The sequence below is a fragment of the Diabrotica virgifera genome, chromosome 1 (genome assembly GCF_917563875.1).
Source record: "Diabrotica virgifera virgifera chromosome 1, PGI_DIABVI_V3a".
Taxonomy (NCBI): domain Eukaryota; kingdom Metazoa; phylum Arthropoda; class Insecta; order Coleoptera; family Chrysomelidae; genus Diabrotica; species Diabrotica virgifera.
Window position 1 is genome coordinate 178,056,295 of NC_065443.1, and position 26,197 is coordinate 178,082,491.

Sequence of the window (26,197 nt, forward strand, 5' to 3'; positions counted from 1 at the left end):
CACAAGATCACCATTTTTTGTCCAGGAAAATATTTTTTTGTTTTTTGGGCCATTCTAAACAAGAAAGATATCTTGTCATTTTTCTCAAAAGTATATAGTTTTCGAGTTAGAGGTGATTTAAAATCTGAAAATGCGTAAATACACGTTTTCGAGGCTAAAACTTATATTTAAATTATTATATTCAAAGTTGGCAATTCCTTAAATTGAAATTTAAACGTTCATTTTTGAAATTCTGAGCAGTAATCGGATATATATAACTTCAATTTAGACCGTTGTTTTTTAATTGTTAATAATGCGCGTCCATCCGATTTTATTGCCAATGCGGCAGGCTCTATTTCAACAATCTCCTATTTTGACCTGGAAAACATTGTTTAGGTTTTTTTGGCTCTTTCTAAACAAAAAAGATCTCTTCTCATTTTTCTGAATTTTCGAGTTACTAAATCGAAGGATTTAAAATCTTAAAATTGTGAAGATACACATATTCGAGGCTTGGAAATTCCTATGTAAATTATTATTTTTGAGCTTGCCAAGTACCTAACTTGAAGTTTAGACGTTCAATTTTAAGAGTTGGATGAGTAATTGGGACTTATTTCAATGTAAATCGTTGTTTTTTAATTATCAATTATGCCCACTCGACCCTTAGGCCGCAACCTGCCACCCTCGCACTATGGCTAGCACTCCACTTGCGATTTGTAGTCGCGGCGACAAAAAAATCGCTGTCGCAGAAAATCTAGAGGGTGCCTCGGCTGCGATTTAAAAGTCGCTGAATTGCATCCGTTTTGCAATGGATGACATCGAAACCACTTGTGTGATTGCTCTTCGCGCGAGATGTGTGCAGTTGTATCTTGTAACGGAAATTGCAGAATTGCTGAATTTATCTTAACTCATCCAACTGAAGTGGTAGACATAATATTTATATTAACAATATTATAAATATAACAGTGTTAATATACAAGCACACCGGCAAAATTAGCCGAACGCCTTAAAAATGGGACATGTTTGATGTCTCGAATTTTCTAAACCTGTTGTCCGATTTGAGTGACTCTTTTAGTGTATTATAGCCTTATTATTTAAGAATGTCAGTGTAATAATATTGTTGCTAGACAGGTAAATGTCATTTTATACCGGGTGTAACAATCATACTGTGTTTTTTTTCTTCAAGTTCGAAACACCCTGTGGAATATTCTAGCATATATAAAATATTGAAATTAAAACTCTATTATAGCGTTAGGCTTTCTTAACATTTTCTTTTTTGATTCATTTGCTTATGTTGGAAAATAAAAAAGTTATGAGCTTTAACAACTAGCCATGTTTTCATTAATAATAAATCCTCATAGTAGGGGAGGAAAGTATGCTAAATTTGCAGTTACTCGAGCGTTATGGGGACCTATTGGATTGTAAAGGGTGGGTGCTAAAACCAAAAAAAGTTAAGATAAGTTTCCCATAAAGTGTGGGATATTTTTTAATTTAATTTTCCATTTCCACCAATCGTTTTTTCCAATTATAGCGCTATCTATCCATAATTCGAAAACATTAGTCGAATTAAAGTTGCTTATTTTTACGTAAAGAATCCAAATCTGCAATAAAAATTGGGGGCTCCTATTTAAGATTTTAAATTAAATCCCCCACCCCACCTCCGTGGAGGCTCGTGTTTGGTGCCATTCGATAGATTTTTCAAAAATATTGAATACGTGTATTTTGCAGTTTTACGATCTGATGTTCATTTCGCAAAATATCGTATTTAAAATTTTTAATTTACCCCCCCCCCCCTCTCCGAGAGATATTGTGTTTAGTATTATTCGATAGATCTTTGAAAAATATTAACACGAATTTTTTAGTTTTTCGATCTGACGTTTATTTCGCGAAATATTCGCTTTTTTTGTGAAACTTTCTCATAGCCTAGTTTAGAATTGTTTATTAAACTAAGCAGAAAATGAGGAGTTATTGATGGAAAATATGGCTAGTTGTTAACGCACAATTGTTTATTAAACTAAGCAGAAAATGACGAGTTATTGATGGAAAACATGGCTAGTTGTTAACGCACAATTGTTTATTAAACTAAGCAGAAAATGAGGAGTTATTGATGTAAAACATGGCTAGTTGTTAACCCACATAACTTTTTTATTGTCCAACATAAGCAAATAGTGAGAAACCTTGTACCCTGTAAGTGTACCTCTACCATAATATTGGTTCTTAATACAGGGGAGTTCGTTAAGGGAGATCCGAAGAAAAATCTATCCTCAGAAAAATAGTGTATATTTAAAAAATCTGACAATTTGAACGTGGCCTAAGAAAATGGGCGAGTCACAAAGTTTCACAAAAAAAGCGAATATTTTGCGAAATGAACGTCAGATCGTAAAACTAAAAAATATTTGTTTAATATTTTTCAAAAGTCTATCGAATGATACCAAAAACGAACCCCCAAGGAAAGGGGTGAGGGGTAAATTAAAAAGTTTAAATACGATATTTCGCGAAATGAACATCAGATCGTAAAACTGCAAAATACATGTATTCAATATTTTTGAAAAATGTATCGAATGGCACCAAATACGAGCCCCCACGAAGGTGGGGTGGGGGATTTAATTTAAAATCTTAAATAGGAGCCCCCAATTTTTATTGCAGATTTGGATTCTTTACGTAAAAATAAGCAACTCTAATTCGACTAATTTTTTCGAATTATGGATAGATAGCGCTATAATCGAAAAAAAACGATTATTTCAAATGCAAAATTAAATTAAAAAATGAAAAGTCCCCACTTTATGGAAAACTTAACTTAACATGTTTCTGGTTTTAGCACATACTCTTCACAATCCAATAGGTACTATGAGGATTTATTGATAAAAAACATGGATAGTTGTCAACGCACCTAACTCTTTTATTATCCCACATAATTAAATGAATCGAACAGAAGAATGTGAAGAAAGCCTAAGTCTACAATTGAGTTTTAATTTTAATAGTTTACATATGCTAGAATATTCCACAGGGTGTTCCAAACTTTAAGAAAAAACACAGTATGATTTGTACACCCGGTATAAAATGATATTTACCTGTATAGCAACAATATTATCACAGAGATATTCTTAAATAATAAGGCTATAACATACTAAAAGAATCACTCGAATCGGACCACTGGTTTAGAAAATTCGAGACATCAAACATGTCCCATTTTTAAGGTGTTCGGCTAATTTTGCCGGTGTGTGTATATTACGTCTATGAATCAACTGTAACTTCCGCTAATGAGAAGTTAATTGGTATTTAGTGTAACTCAATCGTATGTTCGCGCTATAATATGCGTATGTTCTCATTTTTCAGATTTTAAATCGCTTATAACTCAAAAACTGTTAACTTGTCAGAACAATGAAAAGAAACTTTTTTTTATTTAGTATTACCCGAAAAACCTTAAAAAATATTTTCCGGTGCAAAATAGAAGATTATTGAAATAGCCGCACCGGCATTAAAATTGGATGGACGCATAACATTTTAAAAAGATAGAAGAGATCTAAATTGAAGATAGAACCGACTACTCTTCAGAATTTTATTACAGATATATTCAGATATAATAAATCTGAGTTTTTAAGCTTCGAAAATGAGTATTATCGCATTTTTCAGATTTTAAATTGCCCCTAACTCGAAAACTATCAACTTTTGAGAAAAATGACACGATACCTTTCTTGTTTAGAATGGCCAAAAACCTAAAAAAAATATATTTCGGAGCAAAAAAGGGTAATCTTTTGAATTTCTTTAAAAAAAATTGTTTCAACAAATTCTCGCCAAAAAGTTCGCCTTGCACTCTTCATATTTCATTAAAGGGAACATTTTTGAATAGGAATCCGCAGAGAAACCGAATCATATTTTTTTCAGACGGGAGCGGCCTCACAACATGGACTAAATGTTTCTTGCTAACATTACATTGTTATTAGGCCTTGATAAAATGACTGTCTAAACAATTTGGCAACAAAGACAATTGAGCCAATGGGTGTAAGGATAAAAAAGTGTTCAGGTTTCTACATTATTATTGAGTCATCATGTAGAAATCTACAATAAGTTGAAAATGTTACCACATTAACATGCTACAGTAGAGCCATCTCTAGGATCAGAAACAAATTAATTGAGGGTTCGTATCAACCTTAAACGTTTCTATCTCGGTTATTTTTTACTCTATAAAAATAGTAAGACAGGTGAAATATTTGGCACAGAAAAAACTAAAATTTGGTTATACAACGTGTCTACTTAAGTTGGAAACATATGGGAAACTTTTTTATTAATTTTACGAAAAAAAGTTATTCTTCATAAAAAGTTCTGCATGCTCTAAAACCTAAGATTTAATCATTCGATATCAAATTTTATCAATATTATACGAGGTATGTCAAAAAGTATGAATTTCGATCAAGGGTAAAGTACCTTTATTTCTCTGAATATCGAAAATTCTTATTATGGAAAGTTGTTTGGAATTAAAAACTAAGATCTACATGCTTCTAATTGAAAAAAAATACAAAATTTTCTCAAATTTACGAATACCCAACATCGTTTTTATTTATTACAAATATGATAACTCTTTTATTATTCATTTTACGAAAAAAAGTTATTCTTCATAAAAAGCTCTGCATGGTCTAAAAACTAAGATACAACCATGATATATCAACTTTTTTGAAGTTATACTTCTTTAGGCACGAGGGTGAATTTTTACATTCCCCAGCGCATGCGCACACGGACAGTTTGGTATTAAATAGTCGCTACATCTTTTAAATTATGTAGCACAAATAAGGTGTGCGTGAAAAGAATATATTATTAGTGTTTTTAGTAAATATATTTATTATAATTTTTATGTCTGTGGATTTGTCTTCCTCCTAATAAGTATTATTGAAAATGTTTATTTTCATTTAAAGTATCTGTCACCGAGATTGTAATTATGTCCGAGAAATGATCCACTGAATACAAAAGCCGTGGTAGCCGATCGGTAGAGCATTCGCCTAGGGATCGAGAGGTCCCCTGTTCAAATCCTGACAAAGTCATATCCTTTTTTTTATACTGTTTAAAGTACATAGGTATATTGATTTCGTTGAAATCATAATATGAAGTTAGAATATATTATAATAGAAGTATAACTTCTTACGTGCGGACAAAGTACACACACACATTTTTTTTTAATTTTATACGAGGTTTGTCAAAAAATATGAATTTTGCTAATGATTATATTATGTACCTTTATATTTCACAATATTTCAATTAAAAGGATTTAAGTGCATATTGAAACATTGTTTTTAATTCTAAACAACTTTTTGTAATAACAATTTTCAATATTGTGAAAATAAAGGTACTTTACTCCTGAGTGAAATTTATATTTTTTGACATACTTCGTATAAAATTAATGAAATGTGATATCTGATGGTTGCATCTTAGGGCTTAGGACATACAGAGATTTTTATAAAGTATACCTTTTTTTCGTAAAGTAATAATAAAAGAGTAATCTTATGTGTAATAAATAAAAACGAAGTTAAGTATCCATAAATTTAAGAAAAGTTTGGAAAAATTTTTTTTTTCAATTAGAAGCATATACTTGCATATTTGATCTTAGTTTTTAATTCCAAACAATTTTTCATAATAAGAATTTTCGACATTTAGAGAAATAAAGGTACTTTACCCTTGAACGAAATTCATATTTTTTGACATACCTCGTATAATATTGATAAAATTTTATATCTAATGATTGAATCCTAAGTTTTAGAGCATGCAGAACTTTTTATGAAGAATAACTTTTTTTCGTAAAATTAATAATAAAAAAGTTTCCCATATGTTTCCAACTTAAGTAGACACGCTGTATATAATTTTTTACGTATATTGAGTATTTTTGGAGTAATCAAAAGAATATGAGAATTACAATAATTTTAAAAATTATGATTTTTTTAAATTATATCTTTTTTTCAAAAATATGCATTCTACACCGGTCAAGATTATCGAAAACATTACTTATGCTAATATAAAGAAGTTTTTGTTAGGATTACTATAAATTTTAATTTTTGTGGAAATGGCGTGTTTTATTTTTCATTTTTTCCTAAAAAATTCGAAACGGTTCTTTTATTTTCATTATAACTTGCTTAATTTTGACGCTATTACCTTGTTCTGAAACTCATTTGATAGGTATTCCGAAGTACTTTGACAAATGTTTAGCAGGAATATTTTATACATTGCATCGTTTTCCTGTTATTTAAGCTTGAATACTTAGATTTGAGTACTCGTCGAAAAAAATACGCATTCAATTGCCAAAAACTCCCTTTGAACTAACATAAGGTTAGTTCTTTATATGAGAAATGTATTCATTTTTTTATTATCTTCAATTTCAGTAATAATAACTTTTTTGTAAAAGCTTATAGTTTTTGATTTATACGTGAAAAACCGAGTTAAATCATGCATTTTTTTACGAAAAAAATAAAATCTTTAGTCTTTAATAACTCAAAAAGTGTTGATTTATTTTAATAACTTTATATAACAAATTTTGCTTATAATTTGTCCCTCTATGGACTTATATTATTTTTAATTAAATAATTTTCACCCCCGAGAAGGGGTGGCATCCACCCCCAGGGTAAAAGCGCAAGTTGGCATCATGTCACCTTTGTTCCTTGAGGTATCCTCTAACTACTCACCAATTTTCATGAAAATCGATGAAGGTTCAACGAAATCGGAGATGAAAACCTTCAGTGACTGCACTAACCGAAAAACTAAAAACTATGTGTTCAATATTTTTCAAAAATCTATCGAAACATACCAAACATGACCCCCCACGGAGAGTGGTGGGGGGTAAATTTAAAATTTTAAATACAAATCCCGCGATATTTCGCAAAATAAACATTAAATCGAAAAACTGCAAAATACACTTATTCAATATTTTTGAAAAATCTATCGGATGGTACCAAACACGACCCCCCACGGAGGTGGGGTGGGGGATACTTTAAAATCTTAAATGGGAGCCCACATTTTTTATTGCAGATTTGGATTCTTTGCATAAAAATAAGTAACTTTTATTAGAAACATTTTTTCGAATTAGGGATAGATGGCGCTATAATCGGAAAAAACGATTGTTGGAAATGGAAAATTAAATTAAAAAATGGGAAGTCTCCACTAAAATGTAAAATTTTACTTAACTTTTTTTGATTTTAGAACCTACTCTTCACAACCAAATAGGTCCCCAAAGCGCTCGAGTGACTGCACATTTAGCATTTAGCATACTTTCCTCCCCTACTATAAGCATGCTCATAATTAGGAGTGGTTTAGTGTATATGATAAATTTGATCTGTAAGTTTGTTAAAATAAATTCGTATAAAAGAACTGATAGTTTTATTGTTACAATACTAGTAGTAGTCCAAACCATAAAGTGTTGGTAATCATAAGGTAACAACAATGTAAATACTCCATTATTAATATGTCGACCTAATCTATAAGCTGGTTAACTCCATTTATCCTAATTTTACAGGAGACACAAAAACTATCTCTCTAAATATGACTAATATGAATACTACGTATCCTACCATTTTAAAAGATAGGATGGTGGAACGGAAATATTTTATAGATACACATATCACTAACATTATTTGTATATTGTTTAATAAGTATTTAAATATTACTTACCACCAACTTTTTCTTGAAAATATCACTTTCTAAATAGTGATAGGTCAGTTGTGTGGTAGAGAGAAATATCTGACGTAACGGCTCGCCGCCGGTGGGAAGATACTACCTCAAAACTAGATTACAGAGACGGAAGTAAATTCTGGAACAAATTCAAAGTCCTAACAAAACAAAAACTATCTCAACCTTCTCATCTGTTGGTCAACAACCAAATCATTAACTCCCCAGAAGAGAAAGCAGAAGCATTCAAAAATTCGCTTCAAAATAACTTTCAAACCCCTGACAACCCGAACTTTGATCGCATATTTAAACTCAACACAATTCATAGTCAGAAATACTCTCAATTTTCACATTCCGGTCCATGACCCAATCATGGATCCCCTCACCAACAGGGAAACGGAGAGCTTTTGCCGCCAAGGCAAAAATAGCGCTCCCAGACCTGACTGCATCAGTCGAATAAGCCTTAAGAAACTTCCTGAGAGTATTTTCTCTCTTCTCACTAAAATCTTCAATGCATGCATCAAAAGAAGCTACTTTCCTACTCCTTGGAAAGTAGCCAACACAATCATGTTACCTGAAAAAGGTAAACCCCGTACCGACGTGAAATCCTATAGACCTATCTCTCTCATAAACACTTTGGGCAAAGTTCTTGAGCTAATCTTAAAAGAGAGGCTCAACGACTTTCTCGAAACCCACAACATCATCCCAAAATTTCAATACGGATTCCAAAACGGTAAATCTACTAAACATGCATTGATTGACTTTACCACTAAAATCTCACAAACCATCAACGCCGGTTGGAAGCTAATTGACATCGGGCTACCATTACAATTCACAAAAATTGTACATTCATATCTCCATGACCAAACTGTAAGAGTGAAAGGAAGCGATCAAAGATCAACCCCTTTTACTCCACAAGCTGGAGTTCCCCAAGGATCAGTTATAGCACCACTGTTGTACATAATCTACAACAGTGACCTCTCAAATCAAAATATCCCAGGCACCCGGTTGTTTCTCTATGCTGACGATACGGCTCTGCTCACAACAACTACACGATACAACCCACCACTCATCCATAGAAGAGCCTAAGCTCTGTTAAACGCGGTCGAGGAATGGTGTTGTAAGTGGAGAGTAACACTAAACGCGAACAAAACAACAACCATTGTATTTCGCGCCCCCACTGTGTCATCAAGAATCATTAGACATGAGGACGACCAATTCCCAGTGAGGCTGATGGGAGAAATGCTTTTGCTCAGCCAGACTACAACCTACTTGGGAGTTCTGTTTACCAGGACTCCCAACTGGGATGCAGATCTAAAGGCAACTTTAGATAGGGTAAGAAATAGAGCCAGATTACTCCACCCTCTCTCTGGGAAAATTGGCAAGACAGACACGAAAACGCTCATCCACACTTACAAGGCCTACATTCGACCCGTCATTGAGTACAAATCAGGCCTCTATTGTATATTCAATAGCAATAGACTACAAAACCTGAAGTTGTTGCGAGCGGAACGTAGAATCCTGCGTGTCATCCTGGATATCCTTTAGGCCTGGATATCCTTTACCTTTACCTCCCCAAAATTTACATTGTCTATCTTTGTGTGGTAGGTAGGACAAAGTAGGGAGTTATGTATTTTTCATACTACGTTTTGTAGCAAGGGAGACGCGGTGTATACGAAGAGGTCGCTATTTACTGATCGAGTAAAATAATGCAGGTCAGTCCTTTTTTAAACGATAAGTAGGGACTTTTTGAAACAGATAGTAGTAATAACTCATTTTCAGGTAATTATGGAGTTACACAGTTTACAGATTAGGACGACGAATAGCTGATATAAACTTCCTGTTACATACTTTTTGATTTAAAAACTAAGAATAACGGGAGTATATACAAAAACCATAAAATTTACATGTCTTAATTTCATATAGTTATTGTAGAAAAATTTATAATTGTGTTGTTTGGTTTATTTGATATATGTAGTTATATACAATTATAATTTAAAACTTGTTATTTTAGGCCTGGATCCCACGTACCAAAAAAAGTCTATTAATAGCAAGCTGGAAATTTGTTAGTAGCTTAACGGTGTCTAGTCGGACAAACTTTGATGTATGGGAACACTGGAACAGGGAAAGTTTTAATTGTAGAACGTGTCATCCTGACAAGTTTATGATTCTGAAAACTAGCATGTTGTTTTTAAGTTTATTCAATAGCAAACTTTATACATATAATACCTATATGAAAAAATGTTTGTCTGACAAATATGTTGGGCATTATAATAAGTCCGACACATAGAACATGTCAAATGACAGGAATTATGTTGGTGGTAAATCAGACCGCACATAGAACATGTCAAATGACAGGAATTATGTTGGTGGTAAATCAGCAGTCTGATTTTTGGATGAGAGTTTAATGAAAGGGTAGCAAATCAATTGGAAGTTCTGTCTGACAAAATTTATGGGACATTTTCGTAGTCTGACATAATCAATTTGTCAATTACATAAACATAAATTTGAACATACACATAAGTGAATGGGTGAAGATAACCTCTGCAAATTGCGATTGTGGTGCTACAATACAAACAGTTAGTGAAGGAATGCCCTATCAAATGCTCTGCCAATCCGCCCGATTTCTTTCTGAAAGAATCAATTGAATATATAGATAATACGTATATTCAAATTTAGTTGACAAATTTTGTAAATTAAATTTTTGTTTTAGTCCAGAAAGCCACTGCGCATCAATCTTACTCAAAAAGGACCCATTTTAACAAATTTGCATGTTGCCAGGACCAAAAGTGGGTCAAAAATTTTTTAAACGTTTTTTTTTTGTTTTTTCCTAAAATTATTTTTTTTGTATGGAACAAAGTTTTTTTCAGGTTTTTTGGATCATTCCAAACAGAAAAAGTCTTTAGTGACATTTCTCTAAAGTTGATAGTTTTTAACATATAAGCGATTAAAAATTGAAAAACTGCGAAATTGGCCATTTTTAACTCTCAAAAACTATGTGAAAAACTGAAAATTTGAATGTTGCCAAGGTAGTTAGATATTCTTTAAACATCTATTGATGAAATCTGGAAGAGCTTTTGCAATACAATATTCAAAATTCCTTTGTTTTTTAATTGCTGATCAAGCGTGCGCGACACTATTTTCCACTGACAGTATGGTGCAAATGAAAGGAATAAATTCGTTATTTCGTAAACCGACGACTTTAAGGAAAAATCCCGAAACAGGTCGACTTTTACTTTTAAGTTATGATATTGTGGCATATATGGTATACTAGTGACGTCATCCATCTGGGCGTGATGACGTAATCGATGATTTTTTTAAATGAGAATAGGGGTCGTGTGCTAGCTCATTTGAAAGGTTCTTCAATTCTCTATTCAGTAATATAAACATTTATATAATTATTTATACAGGGTGTCCTTCTACTTCTTTTTTGTCAAATAATTTAATTTAATAAAAAAATTTTGGACACCCTGTATAAATAATTATGTAAATGTTTTGTAAATAATTATTATTAATAAATAATTTGTAAAAATTAATAATTATTGTTATTTACTGTTTGTAATGTAGTGTCCACAGTCCTCTCTACTTGTACACAAAAACTGTGATGTAGCCATACACTAAATAAATAAATATAAAATTTATTAAGATCATAATATAGTATTAGGTTTGTTCGTAGTATACGAAGTTCGTAGTATACGAACGCTACCTGTTAACTGCGCAGCGCTAACTGTTAACTGTGCATGCGTCTGATGGTTGGCAACGGTTGCTGATCGTTTGGAACGTACTACGAACAAACCTATTGTTTTGAAGCCATTTTCTTTTGGCATTTTTGCAATTAACTAGTTTTGATTGGAAATAAGCCACAATTTTAGTAAAATATGAGGGCAAAATTACAGATCTAATAACAAATGGACGTTATACCAAATTAATGAAGGATCCAACGAAGACACTGGAAAACAAGATATATAGAACTTTATTCTTTAAAGATGATTTAACATACTATCAAAGAAAATTAATGACAATTCATTACAGTAAGACACCACATTTTTATGGAGTGCCGAAACTTCATAAAGCGAATATACCACTTTGACTCATTTGTAGTACCATCAATTCTCCTTGTAGTGAACTATCAAAATTTTTATTAAACATTATAAAACCATTTGCCAATAATAATGGCACATTTATAAAAAATACACATTTTTTAAACAATTTATCAAATATTGAATTTATTCCAAATAATATTCTAGTAAGTTTTAACATAAACAGTTTATTTACAAATGTGCCATTAGATAAAACTTTAAACATAATCAAAACGAAATTAGAGAATGATAAATACATTGACAACTAGGACAAGACTAAATGTATCAGCTATAATGTGAGTTATTGACATTATGTACTAATACCTATTTTCAACTAAATAATGAATTCTATAAACAAAATTTTGGTCTAGCAATGGGCTCTTCTTTATCTCCATTATTGGCTAATATATTTATGGAGGATTTCACAACTGATATAATTTCTAAACAAAATTTAAAACCCACAGTATGGTGGATATATGTAGATGATGTGCTTTCAATATGGCCTCATAGATCAGAACTGTTGGATACATTCCTAAATATTATAAACGATCAAGAAGAGACAATAAAATTTACAATGGAAAAGGAATATAAAAACACCCTGCCTTTCCTCGATATTTTAGTCTCAAAGAAGGATACTGGATATGAGACTCAAGTGTATAGAAAACCAACACACACCAACAGATATCTCAATTGCAAATCAAATCACATCAACGTTAAAAAGGGAATCATTAAATCCTTATATGATAGAGCCAAAATTACTTGTTCTAACGAAAATTCATTCTTAGAAGAAAAACAATTGTTAACATCTGTTTTATTAAAAAATGATTATCCTTAATCATTTATAAATAAGGAATTGTCAAGATTGGATCGAATGGAACAGAACAACTTAGAACAGGATCCTATAGCATTCACAAGAAATAATACGAGGAAAAGATCAATACCATATATAAAAGGACTATTCGAGAAACTTAAAACAATAGGAAATAAATTGAACATTTCAACAACATTCAAAATAACAAACACATTGAGATCTATTCTATCTAAAACTAAACCTAACAGTGAACAAGAAAGAACAAAATATTGAATTTATAAAATACCTTGTGAATGCGAACAATTTTATTTAGGTGACACATCAAGACCATTAAACGTTACAATAAGTGAACATCAGTCTTATATTAAAAATAGAGAATTTGATAGATCTCAAATATGTCAACACGCATATGCAGTAGGATGTGGTTACCTATCCTAAAAGAGGAAGTCAATAGAAAGAAAGTACCACGATTAGAAGTCAATAACATATGGAGTTAGTGCATATTTTATATTTTAGTATTATTTATATAATATCTAGTATTATTAATATTATTTATAATTTAAAATAACATAATATGTACATATTAAGGTCAGAATTTGTTATTAGTTTTGAGAGTAAACTAAATCAGACCTAATACTTACGACATCGGGATAGTGGCACAGGTTTTTTTCCCGGTTTTCCCCTCATGATTTACTACTGGAATCTCTAACGCGAGAATTTTACTGTCACCATTGCATGTGGTTGTCTTTTTAAAGGCAGATCATATGTTATGATTTTTTTTGTGACGGATATTCTTGAGTTGGGGTTGATTTCATGTAATCGAATGAACTATCTTCCAGTAAAGTCGTCCCAGGAACACAACTCATAAATATTGGCAATATCATTTTAAAGTCTTCTACTTTAAAATGTATCATATATGTCTGAATTGTCGATATAAATGAGTCAGATTCAATAAATTATTAGAAGATTTTTTTTACTAAGCAACAACATTTTTGTTTAATTCATTAATATTTTTTGTATTCTGACAACGACACCTGATTTGGGTGTCGAAACGTTAATAAAATTATTTTTTTAGTAAAATTGTGGCTTATTTCCCATCATAATATAGTATTCTGAATAAAAAACTTATTTCATAGAAATTTTTAAAGAAATTATTTCATGGAAAAAATAAGTATAGGGTAGGAGGGGCAAAAGTATGCACGGGGCAAAGGTACGCACTTACATTTTTCAGTAACTTCTTATATGTTGGCGACAACATCTTGTGGCATATGTTTGTACTACTCACTCAGTAGCATTGGATGAGAAACTTTGGCACAATCAGGGCGAACACAAAAACAAAAATGAGGTAAAAATTATTTTTGTACCTTTTGATCTAATTTTTCTTAAAAATTGATTGATTCTAATTCGTAATCTTTCAAACTCAGATTATTATTGGTTAGGCATGTTGAAAGTTTATTGTTAGAAGTCTTCTTCTACATGACAGTTTGAAGTTCATATGTGCATAGTTTCATATTGAGGTTAGATATATTATTGGTTGCCGGATGGGGCAAAAGTACTCACACAAATGGGGCAAAGGTACACACTTTGAATGTTGAAATGAGGGCAAACGTTCACAGTGCGTACTTTTGCCTGCAGTGAGGTAGACTTGGCAAATGCATGTTTCAAGTCAATCTTCAAAGTGAATATCAAGTTGAGCTTGATATTCTATCAGCTAATTTTGTCTCAATTGCAAAATGTCTCAAATCTGCAAAAGTATGCACATGCGTACTGTAGGCATTTACATTTTCTTTTTCAAAAAGTTAGCAACCCTACAAAAATAATATTGAAGAATTTCCATTTGCCTAATATGATTACAAAATGTATCATTTTCACTTTCATCTATACTCTGTGCCAATTCAAGCATTAGGAGATTCACTAGAGATGAAAATTTAGAAAATGCCTACCTTTGCCCCCACCTACTATTTCATTAAGATTAAAAATTATTAATCTAATATAAGGCATGAGACAGGTATTATACAAAATAAATCTATAAAAAATACCCTTCAAAGGTACATTATTTGTATAAAGAATGGTTACCTAAAATTTTAATTTTCAGACAAAATCTACAAAATTCCTTGTTTACCTATAAATCCTGGGATCCATATTAAACAACCGTAATATTCCTAAAATAATAAACGGGGCCAATATTTGATTAAAATATTTGAATTACTTACGATATTCTTGACAGCACTGACATTTTAGGATGGGAGCTGGTATTTGCACTAATTTTGCAGTTTAAAGGATACTCTGCCAAAATCTAAATTTACTAGTGCTATATTACCATCTATTACTTTTAATAGCTTCCTATTTTCTACATTCCTCCTCCCGCCACCCCATTTTTTCTATAAATAATCTGAAGTCTGAAGGTTTATTTTCATTCCACAGATTTTTTTATTCCCTTTTTAGAAATTATACTCGGCCAACGAAATTTTGAACTGAATCAAATCAATAGAGCAAAAAGGAATATTCTTGGACGTTTGGTTTGTATTAGTTCTGTCAGTTCTGTATGTACCCACGGTTATTAGACTTTATTACGGTTGTCTTGTCCGACGGAGGTGGGGAGACTTATATTTTTGACTTTACGTCACAAGAGTTTACATTCCCATATTGTTAAATGATTTTCGATCATAGGGCTTTTCATTCACAGTCATTTGTTTCGAGCTTCTGTCATGTGTCACATAATATTAAGGGGTCATATACGGATAAATTGTACGAAAACTATTGGGCTAATTGAGTTCATTTTTTTTAATTTTAAAGGTGGACTTTTAAGGAGCATAAAACATAATGTTAAAAGTTAAAAAATAATTAAAAACATGGCGGCTGTGTCCAGTGGAGTAGAACGTGTTTTTTTTTTTCAGACCAAACGGTGGACATGATTCAGCTCGTAATATTTATCTGAAACAAAAATTGTTTATTTGTTATCATTTTGTAGAGTAATAGTTCTCGTGTGACGAGAGGAATTTAAGAAAAAAAAAAAGATTACGGAAATGGTAGAAATTTTAAAAAAGTCGTAATTCTCACCAAAAAAATAGTCTATTTTTTTATTGCTATTCGAAAATGGTTAAATTTAATCAAAAAAGCTCTCGTCACACGATAGTAAATATAATTTAGAATATGTATGCCAAAAATGCAGTTAATCGGACGAGCGGTTAAGCAGTTATCATGCCCACCGTTTGACCTGAAAAGAAAAAACACATTCTACGCCACTGGATGCAGCCGCCATGTTCTTAATTATTTTTTAACTTTTAACATATGTTTTATGTCCACCTTTAAAATTAAAAAAAAAATGAAATCAATTAGCCCAGTAGTTTTCGTACAATTTATCATTACATTTAGACTACTTTTTAAGCTCGAGAAACGTATATGACCCCTTAATATATCTACGTCATACGTTATTGGTATATATCAAACCAAAGACGTATGACGTAGATATATTAATATTATGTGACACATGACAGAAGCTCGAAACAAATGACAATCGATGAAAAGCCCTATTGAATGTGTGTTATGTTATTGTGTATATATGTGTATTATTTGTGTTATTATGAAATAATTAGACAAATAGTACACATTTTAATCTTATACCGGGTGGTGAATCGTAAAAAGGGCCATAGGAAACTCAATGTAAAATTCTGAATTGTTGAATTCCTGCTTCCCTAATTATTTTACATCAAAAGTCATGAGAGAATACTTGTAGAGAATTAAAATCTGTATTAAAATTGTTCTACGATTTAAATGCATTCCAAAATTTTGAAAAATATGATACATTTGCCACAATAGATATGCGTATAAAAGTAAGGCCACACGTTACTATTTAACTGACAGTGCTCACACCATTGACTGAATAAAAAAATATTTATTATTAATCCTTTCTCCGCAACTGAGGGTATCTTATCAACTGTATTGTTTTTAAACAATAGGGCTTTTCATCGACTGTCATTTGTTTCGAGCTTCTGTCATGTGTCACATAATATTAATATATCTACGCCATACGTCTTTGGTTTGTATCATTGGTATATATCAATAACGTATGACGTAGATATATTAATATTATGTGACACATGACAGAAGCTCGAAACAAATGACTGTGAATGAAAAGCCCTATACGCTCTGAGCTTCGCTGGTGTCGCTCCTGGCGGATTACTAATTCAACTTTCACTGGTAATTTTTAAATTTATTATTAAATTGTTATCGTTTAATATTTACAACGCAAAAAAGTAATTAAATTGTAATCGATTTTTTAAAGATTTTGCTAATCATTTTGACGTTCTATTGATAAAATATGAATTTCTTACTTCGGATACTTTCACAATTATCGTGTAGATGGCGCAGATTAATTTATAATTACATATTACGGAACAATAAAAAAACTTAAATTCAGCATTTAAAACGTAAGTATATTTAACGTAAAAATATATACCACAGCTTTGACCAACTAATATTTTTTATAATTAATGTTTTTAATTTTAATTTTAAATTAATCACTTTGACATTTATGTCAAATTTCCGGTAAACGTTTACAGACTTGCCACTACTGGCGCTCGCGAATTTGTAAATATCCCCTCTACGTACGAGCTCACAGCGTATAGATGATAAAATAAAAATATTGACAGTTCAAAAATGTGAACATTATTGCATTGTGTGTGGCCTAAGTTTGGGCTGAAAACTAAAATGTATTACATTTTTACAAAATTTTGGAATATGTTTAATTACATAGACCAATTTTAACAGTTATTTCCAATACAGATTTCAATCCTCTACAAATAGTTTCTAATGTATTTTGATGTACAATAATTATTAGGGAAGCTGGAATTCAACAGTTCAGAATTTTACATTGAGTTAATGCAAAATTTTGACGCATGTCAAAATTCTCAATGTGTTTTAATTGTATTCATTTTTTTCAAATCCGGAGGAAACTAATAAATATTTTTGAAAAATTTAAACTCAGAATGAAAGACTACATTATTACCGAGGGCTGAAAGTCCCTGAAAACTTCTATGTTTATTTTAATAAGTTACAGGGCTGAAAATAAAAGAGAAGTGTGATATTTAATTTCAAATATTTCATTCAATAGAATCTGCTTGTTTATTCTAAGGAGTTTTGCGCCCTCGGTAAAATAGTAATCTTGCATCCTGCGTTTAAATTTTTTTTAAAATACTTGGTTTTCTCAGTATTCGAAAAAAATCATATTACGATTCAAATGACAGTAAACTCTCATGACGTAATCTCACCCTTAATGTGCATTTGTTAGTCGATTTAGGCAACCGTAGTCAAGCTTCATAAATAGACAGGTTGCATGGTAACTTTCCACCAATCAGCGTCGAGAATCTAATGGCGGGAGTGACGTCACCCAGAATGCTGCATTCAAATTCATTCACTTCACTCATTGAAATAAACTCGGAAAGTAGGATGTGTATATTTAAAAAAAATACGTTTGGATTTTTAATGACTATTTATTTCATATATTCTTTAAAAAATGTGGTAGATACCTGTAGAGTTACAAAAATCATAGAATATAATTGCAATTAAATATATATGTAGTAGAATAGCATTACTAATACTTAATTAAAGCAGGAGATTCTTTCTTGTGTATATATGGGACTAAATCATTCAAATATTCTAGGTATATTAATAATGGGTTGAATATAATTTACTTTTTTAAATGATTTTGAGTAGGTATATAATAATTTTGAATTGGGGATAATGCATGTAGTACATTATTATAAATTCCTCCTAACATGTAAACCATGGTGAAAAAGAGATTCAACTAAAGATTTATGTAGGTATCAAAATTAGTAGTTTTTCCCTTAAGTTTAACATAAGAGCATCTGATTACGTTAGGTACTGGATTATAATATCTAAAACTATTAAAACATTATGATTCCATTCAATAGATACCTGTGAAGTTCTACATTAACAGTAAATTATAAAAAAAAAATACAATTTCAGTGCAATAAAGGAAATTTTCCCCATTTTATATGGTGCATTTTATTTCAGTGCAATAAACTCGGAAAGTAGGAATGTATTGAAAATGTGTATATTTAAAAAAAATACGTTTGGATTTTTAATGACTATTTATTTCATATATTCTTTAAAAAATGTGGTAGATACCTGTAGAGTTACAAAAATCATAGAATATAATTGCAATTAAATATATGTAGTAGAATAGCATTACTAATACTTAATTAAAGCAGAAGGAGATTCTTTCTTGTGTATATATGGGACTAAATCATTCAAATATTCTAGGTATATTAATAATGGGTTGAATACAATTTACTTTTTTAAATGATTTTGAGTAGGTATATAATAATTTTGAATTGGGGATAATGCATGTAGTACATTATTATAAATTCCTCCTAACATGTAAACCATGGTGAAAAAGAGATTCAACTAAAGATTTATGTATCAAAATTAGTAGTTTTTCCCTTAAGTTTAACATAAGAGCATCTGATTACGTTAGGTACTGGATTATAATATCTAAAACTATTAAAACATTATGATTCCATTCAATAGATACCTGTGAAGTTTTACATTAACAGTAAATTATAAAAAAAATACAATTTCAGTGCAATAAAGGAAATTTTCCCCATTTTATATATTCATTTAGTTTATAATTGTTTATTCAAACGATCTTCAGATGGCTGCAATATTGGTTATAATTTTATATGAAACAATTACATATAATAGATCTATTATCTATAGACTTATAGATATATTGTTCAATAAGTCTAAGCAGAATGTAACCTACACAGATGATGTAAACTTGATGTGAAGAACATCAAGAGACATTACAGAACTGTAATGTCTCTATACAAGAATGTCCTTTACTATACAATACAGCAGAAAGAAAATCCAGTAAGTAAGTAGGTACTTAATACAACCACATTAAAATGTATCTTAACACTTGTAAAAGAGTTTTGGGTTTAAGTTATTATACTAAAAACACTTAATGCTATCTATAGATACATTATATCTCAAGATATAAACACAAATTAAAACACTAACGATATTTAATAACAAAATATAGCCTCCAAACCACGTATCCTATTATGTTTACAAACAATTCGTAAAATTGATCGTCTGGGTGACGTCACGATGACAATATTTCATTTGTCAATGTCAAAGTTACCATACAACCTATGGTATAGGGACCTTGAACCGTAGTAATAGGGAGTTTTTGTGCACACAAATACGTAAACGTAACCCATCTTTTCGACATATACGCTTGCGCATTAATGGTTGAACTCCCGTATCTCGATGCGTATTACCTAAAGTAGCGCTCTGATACGTACGTGAGAACGCATCCCTATCGAGACGAAGGTCACCGAATGCACACGAGGATCTTGCCCGATTGGCGATTACCTACCAATGGCTACCAAATGAACATTTCATCAGCGTACTACCCGTTTATAAATATTTAAGGTTATATTGGTTATTGGTTTAGTCTAATTGAGTAAAATTATTCTGTGTTTGTAAGTGGAAATTGGAACTTCATAATAGATTTAAAATTTTATTGTTTTCAAGTTGTCTATTAATAAAGCAAAACAAACAAATCTTGTATTAATTTAAGAAATACTGTGATCACCACAATTAATAACTTGATAAATAAATGACCTAATTTCTGTAAAATTTTCAAATAAATATGAACAAACTATTTACATTATACTGGAATTCTGATGTAGGTACAATAATTTACAACTAAAAAATAGGTATAAACAAAAATAAAAAAATTTTAACCTAAGGAAAAATAATATTTTTATATTTAAATAGAAGCAATAAAAACCATACAATTTCATCATTCATTTATCTTTTTTTACATTTGTATATTAATTGTATATTGTGTGAACATTGTTTTATTTTTTTAATGTCAACGGAATTTAAAAATTACTTTACGATTTGCTTTACGTTACGTTAAGGCAGTCACAAAAACTACCTATTTTAACGTTCATCCTCTACGACACGTTAGTGGCTTTACGTATACGGAGATGCGTACGTTACGTAGCAACAAAAACTCCCTATTGTCTAAGAACCGTGCACAAAGACAACTAATGCAGCCACGATACAAGAGAGAGGTCCTAGAGAGAGACAGACAAGGTGGTGGAAACTTTGACAGGCCGTGTAATTTGAGTTGCCTGTATCAACTTAAATCGGGGAAATGGACCTCATATTTTTTTAACTGGGCTGATGGGGCAGTATTTCCAAATTTAAATACTTTTTTGTATTTAAATACGTCAGAACTCTCTTCTTCATTTAAAGAAGTACTGGTTTTAATCTGTCTTTATGTCATTGTCATTAAGTGATACACAATAAAATGACATATATATCATGGCGCAGTTCTGAAACCTACAAAATAGAATATGCCAAAAGCAAAGACTAAAACCAGTACAGTCGAACCCGCTTATCGGAATACCTGTTAAAGGAATATCCCGCTTTAAGGAATAGAAATTTGAGGTCCCGAAACGTTTCTACCAGGCACCAATGATCGGTTATTAGAATAACCCCGTTATAGGAATACTTTTGCTTGGCACGAAGGCTATTCCAATAAGCGGGTTCGACTGTACTTCTTTTAATGAAAAAGAGAGTTCTGACGTATTTAAATACAAATGAAGGGATCTAATACGGTCAGAATGAGAGCAATAGCCAGGGAAAGAGGGAAGATAATCGCCACCTTTTGTAAACAAACAACTTCATAGTGGTAGACGGTAGTTGAAGGTTGTAGTAATAAATATTTTACATCAAAAGACATGAGAGACTATTTGTAGAGGATTGAAATCTATATTAAAAACAGCTGTTAAAATTGTTCTACAAACATATTCCAAAATTTTGTAAAAAATGTTATTCAGTTTTTAAATTAACATGCCACAGTTAAGTTAGGCCACACACATTGCAACAACGCTTTTTTCGAATTTAATTCTTTATTATAAATTTTTTATTTATTATAAATTTTTATTATAAACTTTTCACCCTCCGTAACTCTGGAATCGTTGATTTTATAAAAATTATGTACAGGACCTTTTTTGTTTTAAATTTGATGTAAAACATTTTTATATAAAACATTGTTTACGCTAAAGCATATTTTTAGAAATATTGACGAAAAACTTAAAAAAACTGCTAATTTACCGATTTCTCCCCCATCTCCCCCTTCCCTCCCAAACCGGATGCTCAAAATGGTGTGACTTTTTACTGAACAATATCTGGACCATATAGAACAATTTGGTGTTGGAGGAAAGCTTTTACTTTAAAGGCGGGTTGACATTACTAGTGAATAACGAACGTGGCTCACGCTTACGTATTTTGCCCGTGCTATTGTTAGATATTTTGTTATCTATTTTCAAACTCGAGCAGTACATTTGTATCTATGCATTGCATAATAATATGCGTTTTTTTATATTCTAAGATTTGAATGGGAAATGGCCATTCCATCCGTATTGACAGTTCATTGGTACCCACTCAAAATTAAGCTGCGCTCTGCGCTGCGGTTAAGCTTGGTCACAGAATAAATAACCCATAGATACTAGATAGAGTTAAGGCTGTATGACACTATGCATTTTCTTGTATCATTTCTAATATCGTTTCTGATATGTCAAAAAAATGCATAGTGTCATACACAGATACAAGAAACGATATCAGAAACGATACAAGAATTTGTGTCAGGCACAGATTCTTGTACAAGAACTGCGCCAATTTCTGCGCAAAAAGCAAAAACGTAAATCCTGCTGGTAAAACTTCTAAATGTCATAATGGCGGCTGAAAATGAGATCATATGATTTATGTCTTGATGAATTTATTTGTGTTTTTGTATGTATTATTTATAAATATTTTATTGATACTTAATATATACCGTTTGGTATGGACTAGTCTTCTACTAATAACCATATATTTAGCTCTTAATAAAGTTCAAACTATGTATAACTTTCGGTTTCATATTGCATAATTTTTTAATAGAGGAAAATACAGTAGTTCCTAATTTGGATCAAACTGAAGATAATTCTAATGCGAATATTTTAGCACAAATATCAAAACAAAATAAAAAACACAAATAATCAACAGTCAACGTAAAAATTCTAGTTAACATTAAAACATTTGTTTTTAAAAGTTTATAAATTTTATAAAATCCTTAAAATCAGCTGTAGACGCAGTACTACCATACCAATGTAACGTGAAACAGGGTGACAAAAAAAAATTTCGACCAATCACGTGCCGAATTTCATACAATTTTCGATATAAGAACTTGCATAGTGTCATACAGGGCACAAATGTACGTACAAGAAACGATACAAGAAAATGTATAGGTATCAGAAACGATATTAGAAATGATACAAGAAAATGCATAGAGTCATACAGCCTTTATATATTAGCATAGAGAGACATAGAGGTATATATTAACATAGAGGGAGCCTACCTTCCGCGCTTCCTGACGACAAGATCTCATGGACTGGTTTGCTGCATCTCTTTCTAACGCATTGTATCGAAAATCTATGATGACATTCAGTGTGAATATAGGCACGGAAGAGGAGGACAACTGTAGCAGCTTTACTATGCGTAAGAGCGAAACAGCACTAATCCAAATAAAAAAGATGGTGTCGTCACTTCGCTCTGAATGACACTCTCTCTATGCTAATATATAACTCTATGATAGACTGTCCGCTGTCATGAGCCGCTGTCACATCCCCTGTAATTTACACTCAAATGCCCATAGAATTTCTTACACTAACACTCAAAAGTGTAACACTAAAAAACAAAGGAACAGACCTAATAATCTTAATCTAAATTCTAATCTAATCTATTTTCGAAAGTTGACAATCGAACTGTCAAATGTCAAAAAATCGAAAATCTGTGACTTGTGATTGGGCCAAATTTTCCCATAACACAAGTCCTGCTCAAGGTTCATATGGTATAGGGACCTTGAGTGAAACTGAAAATGAGGAGAAATGAGGACCTGCTGGAGAAACTGAAATCTCGCGGCGGGCGATGATAAATAAATCGCTGTGTCTAGGTACACGCTAACGTGTACGCAAATAAAAAAAGTTAGGTACACGCTTAAACGTCATCAAGTCAGTGACGTCATTATTTAGCGTGTACTATGACTGGGTTTTTTGGTACACGCTAATTTGAGCCGCGTGTATGCTGTGGTATTAAGTATCTGGTATCGCGAGTGTCAGAGTGTGGTTAGAATTATTGTCTAATCGCGTTATGTTTACATTTTAATATTGATTTGTAAAGAGTTTCCTTATTTTTTACTTGTTTAATGTTTTTTTTTTAAATTAACTATGGAGTGTGGAAAATTTAGTTTTTTTAATGAGTTTAAAAAACATTCTAAGACAGTATGAAAAAGATAAGAGACAAAAATTCGTGATTAAGGGTAGCAGAAGTAATCAGATAAAATATACGGGGCGATTGATTAGTCTGATAAAGCTCAGTAGATCCGCTATAGTAATAGATAGCAATTAGAGTTAGTAACAAAAATTTTAGCAAACTTTGAGCTTCATATTACAAAATTAATAAAATTAGTTAGAATGTTACAGGGCGTTCGATAATATAGTGGCAGACCAAACTTATGTTTTTTAAATGGGACACCCTATATTTTATTTTATGTTCGAAATCTTCTTAACTTCCATATCACAAAAATATAAAGGCTTATTATGTTATACAGGGTATTTACAAAGTTATAACCAATTTTCTATGAAAATCGTAACAAGTTCAACTCCCTGTATAAATAAAAATAAACACCACAGCAAAAATAAACACCGATATAAACTGGTATAATTAACTTACGTATAAAAATAATTTTAGCAGTATTTTGTATATATCATGTTAACTCATTTATTTTGCTAACCTGAAATACTTTTATATACATACATTACAATTAAGTTTGAAACATCTGAATAGTTTTGTTTCCCTTTCCCTTCCCTTAATAAAAATATTTTCTATCAAACAAACAACAAACACTAAACATATGAAAATAGCGTGTACCAAAATATAAAGTCACTGCGCATGCTAAATAATGACGTCACTGGCTTAATGAAGTTTAATTCGCGTGTACCTAACTTTTTTATTTGCGTACACGTTAGCGTGTACCTAGACACAGCGTAAATCGCTACATATTTCTTGTTTATCTTCTTCTTGTAGTTTCATGGCCTCCACCTCTTAGGTACTTGGCCAGTTTCTTGTTTATCTTACAATTGACAATTTTTATGACAGAAATAAAAGTGTGGTAGAAAATCAATGTTGAAAAACAGTATTGATTAAAAAATCACTATTTATTCGTTTCTACACTAGTCTTCTTTCTAGACTGTACAGCTGATTGTCGTTTGTCTTTATTTCTTTATTATCTGACCAATACGATACGAACACAGATATCACGTGGGTAGTTCTAACCAATAAAATCGTGGAATTCATAGCGGTCAGGGTCAGCGGTTATTAAGCGAGATCGCAAACCAAATGCAACACATAAGATAAAATACATACGTAAAATGTTGCACATTTATTTCATAATAGCGTACATCTGTTTATACCTACTCAACAGAGATAACGTCGCATGCACACATTTTATATAATGTAGAATACAGGAGCGTGCTATAATTTTGGAACTTCAGTAAGTATATCAGTAGTTGAAATGTCTTCAAGCGAAGAAGACGTTAATTGTATCTTGGCAATTTTTAAGAAGACGTCAGAGAAAAAAAATGGGTTCAGCATGTTCATGCTACACTATTGTTGTTAATATTTTTGGATAATCCTCTGCAACGACTCTATTTACCTCCGAAGGGTAATACTCTGATGAATTTTGACTTGAGGTTGAACATATTAACTTATTTATTTTTAGCACATAATATGCAAATCGGACAGGTCGATTTTTAAAACAATCATAATATATTCGTGTGACAGTCATAACTAAGATTTTTTTTGAATCGGAAAGTAGGTACATCATGTAACACCTCATTTAAAAGCTTTTAAAATACTGATTACAAAAATATATAATACTTGCGCAAAATTTCGGTCCAATACTTTTTAAATGGATTCATTTTTTTTAATCCTGAGAAAACTAATCAAGAATTTTTGAAAAATTTAAATGTGCATGCACTCGCAATTAGTGACTAGTTCAAGCCTCAACTACAGCCCCTTCAAAAATAAGCACTTCCAACCGGTGAAACTTACCATATAAACAATAATATATACACGAGTAAAGCAACTTATGAAGTGGTAATGATTAATTTCACTGGGGATGCTAATTAGGGGGTGATTTTCACAATTTTTTTACCAAAAAAGGAAGGGACTAACGTTATTTTGAGCGTAACTTGCTTACTTTTGCTACTAAAACAAAATTAAAGTTTTTTTTAAACAATTTAAAAAAGTTTTAATGAGTTTTTCCCAAAAAGTGCTTCATTTTTTGGTTATTTCACGTTGAAATATTCGATTTGAAATTTGGCGAGTATGAATATATTTTTCATTACTTATAACTCCTCTTTTACTAGGTAATCTCATACCTAAACCATTTTTTTCACTTTTTTATGGGATATATTTTTGCTAAGAGTGTTTTTTTCGATAAAATACTTACTTTTTGGGTTAGTTGCAAGAAACCGTCTGAAAATGTGTTTTTTATGAACATATTTACTCGCAAATAACTCGAAAATTTTAACTTAGTGAAAAA

General features: G+C 31.3%; 1 long non-coding RNA gene across 1 annotated transcript; it reads right to left on the minus strand.

Moving 5' to 3' along the window:
- Window positions 1–7,317: 7,317 nt before the first annotated feature.
- On the minus strand, window positions 7,318–15,169 carry LOC126878906 (uncharacterized). The gene is made up of 2 exons (XR_007695868.1): window positions 14,724–15,169; window positions 7,318–9,735 (listed from the first exon to the last, which is right to left on the minus strand). It is a non-coding gene; the product is annotated as an uncharacterized LOC126878906 (long non-coding RNA).
- Between the last annotated feature and the right edge of the window lie 11,028 nt (window positions 15,170–26,197).